General features: G+C 42.0%; 1 pseudogene; it reads right to left on the bottom strand.

Annotated features, from left to right (window-relative positions):
• Nucleotides 1–391: 391 nt before the first annotated feature.
• On the bottom strand, nt 392–837 carry LOC112907078 (ubiquitin-conjugating enzyme E2 variant 1-like; annotated as a pseudogene).
• Nucleotides 838–3,236: the final 2,399 nt, after the last annotated feature.

The raw sequence follows: 3,236 nt of genomic DNA, 5'->3' as shown, positions 1-3,236 counted from the left end.
AGCAGGAGGAGAAGGGGAGAAGGCAGAGACCCCAGGCCATGTAATCAGCAGCAAGGTGATTATGTGATGTGTCTTTTCACAGTTGAGTTAGATGTGCCCCACTGGTTATGATGGGAATCAATTTAAATATACTTTCTTGATCCCAGAAGTTCAACTATGTGGACAGTGGTTACACTTGACAGGATGATTTGTTATAGCGCAACTTATATATTTCAAATGGACAAAAAATTAGTATCATTTACAGTATCTTAAGATAAATTGCCTTTGAATGGGCACTTCCTTTCTAGTACTTTTGAGGTCTACAATACGTATCTAGAAAATGTACTACTGTGGAAAATGCTTAAATCGAATGATGGGGGGAAGGGGGAGGGCCTGTGCTTTCTCTTTTTGATTAATTGTTGTAACACTGTCCTTTGGGTGGCTGAGGGAGTTTCATGTTTTCTTTAGACATCATTAGGCACAGGAGCTCTTTCAGGACAACTTTGAAGCTATATGAATTCTGCCATTTTGCTAGCACTGATATGGCCCTTGGGTCCACCACTCCGTTAGAACTATTAACTCCATTCATATTAATTTTTGTTACAAATCTTACAAAGGGGGGGGTGTTTCTGGGTATTTAGGTCCACATTCTATTTTAAGGCTGTATATTCAGTTTTCATAAATTGTTCTTGGAGGCTCAATTATCATCCTGGTCTATCTTGTAAGTGTCATGTCTTTGTCACCTTCTAGACCCCAGCTAACTGTGCCATCTCCTACTCCTTTCTGGCCTTCTTCCAGTTTTTCCAACAATTGAAAATTGTGAGGGACTTTTACTCCCAAGCCCATGGTGGCTGCCATCTTTCATCACTATGGCTTCTTTCTGACTTTTCCTTGAGTAGGAGATCAAGTCCAATCACTGTGGCCTGGCCCACAAGCCCTCCATGTACTGCACTGGCCTGGCTTCCTACTTGCCTCCACTACTCCCCTCCCCTGCAGCTCAGCCTCCTTGCCTCTGCCTGGGCTGTAGCTCACCACCCCCAACACATCTCATGCTTCCTGATACATGTTCCATCTGCCTCTGCCTTCTCTCCCCACCACCTCTTCTCCTCCTTGGCAAATTCTCACCCAACTCCAAACCAACCCTGGCTATCAAATACACTGGGCAGACTCTGGATTTTTGGAGGCTTATGGACCAACTTCAGTCCAGGGCCCATCATTGTGTGTTTGTGTATAAGAACTTAACCTCTCTGCACCCTAGTTCTCTTGTCATGTGGGAATTATAATATCATCCCCTTTGCATAGCTCCTGTGCATTTTTTCAAATAGTTATGCACATCTTCTATCACCTTTTTTTCTGGACTATCTTTCCAAAGATGTTCGTATAGTGAACAGCTTTGAGAGATAGAGATAGTATCTCCCTCTGTGGCAGAGGGTAGATTTGTCTGTTGGCCAGGATAATAAGGGTACTGTTGCAATTTGCACAAATCTGTTAGTAATCCTCTTGTAGGATTGGGGAGTTCTTAAGCTCAGGGCTTCTCAGCTGTGACAAAGACCCAGTATGTGTGTGCAGTATCCTCTGGGACCATCTGTGCACCACTCTCATGGAACTTTGAGGGCAAAGGAAAAAGACACTATCAGTAATGAAGTTCTTTGTTTCTAACCTAGAAGTTTTGTGTCTTCTCCTAGTTTCCATGAAGAGTAAGAGGCTAACTAGTTAGCTTGCAGAGAGGGTAAACTCTCAGACATTTCACCATTCTTGATACTTTTCTTTTGGCTGAAGGAGACTTTCTTACTGCCAGACAATATGATAGAACCTCCAGGAGCTCCTTCCTGGGTTGTCCTCACAACTGAAAGACACACATGCTTCTGTTACAGGATCAATTGCAGCCAGCTCTGTATCCAGACACAGTGCCTGGTTCATGGAACTATGAAGCCACTTTTTATGGAATAAATTAACATGCCTAAAGATTGCTCTGCTATTGAAATCTACTGCTATCTTGCATCTTCTCATGCCATCACTCCTTCTCTGTTAAAAATATGATTTTTAAAAGTACATAAACATGTATGCATTCATTATTTAGTTTAAATGTTTCTTTTTATTTACTTTTTTTTTTTTAATGATAGAGAGAGAGAGGAAATGAGAGAGAGAGGCAGAGACACAGGCAAAGGGATAAGCAGGCTCCACACCAGGAGCCCGACACGGGACTCCATCCCGGAACTCCAGGATCACACCCTGGGCCAAAGGCAGGCGCCAAACCACTAAGCCACCCAGGGATCCCCCATTATTTAGTTTAAAAGGTAGCCCCTGTTTTAGTCAGGGCCAAATGCTGACACAGAGTTCTTCTCAAGGCTTAATTCAACTTACTTACTTGGGTTGGGGCTGGGAGGTTATGAACCTTCCAAAATTAAGTTCAAGTTGTGTGAATTTTTGTATTTTCCCAGGGAAGGGATTAGTGTTTTTATTGGAATCATAAAGTTACTTGTGCTAGAGCCCTTGAATTGGATACATGTTAGCCATAAACAAACAGGGCTTTGTTGCATTTCCATGGAGGCTGTGCTGAGAATAAGCCAAATGGTGTATCCTCCAGGCCTTATCATGGGGAAACCATGAAAAAAACATGAAATGCAAACACAAATAAGGAAGTCTGACCATTGAGGGGGGCCAACAAGAGAGAGGATCAAATAAGAGAGGAAAGATCCTTCTACACCAGAGCAATTGCCAGTCAAGATGGGACATGGAAACTCTACCAAAATAGCTATTTTTTTCCTAAAAACAAAATATTTTAGGGGTGTCTGGGTGGCTCAGTTGGTTAAGTGCCCAACTCTTTGTTTTAGATCAAACTGTGATCTCAGAGTCATAGGATGGAACCCCACATTGGATGCTGCACTCAGCACAGTCTGCTTCAGATTCTCTCTCTCTCTCTCTCTCTCCTGTTCTTTCTCTCTCAAATAAATAAAATCTTTTAAAAATACTTTAAAAATATTAAGGATTCTTCTAATGTGTATATAAACTGGAAGATAATATCAGAGGAATTCACTCAGTGTTTTAGTCTGCTTGGGCTAGCATAATAAACTACCATAATTGTGGTGGTTTAAACACAGATATTTATTTTTTCACAGTTCTGGAGGCTGAAAGTCCATGATTGAAGTGCCAGCATGTTAGATTCCTGGTAAGGATCTCTTCCTGGATTGCAGATAGCTACCTTCTTGCTGTGCTCTCATATGTCAATGGGGTAATAGGGCAGAAAAAGAATGAGC

The sequence above is a fragment of the Vulpes vulpes genome, chromosome 14 (genome assembly GCF_048418805.1).
Source record: "Vulpes vulpes isolate BD-2025 chromosome 14, VulVul3, whole genome shotgun sequence".
Lineage (NCBI taxonomy): Eukaryota > Metazoa > Chordata > Mammalia > Carnivora > Canidae > Vulpes > Vulpes vulpes.
Note: the sequence above shows the minus strand (reverse complement) of the source record. Positions and strands in the feature narration are given on the sequence as shown.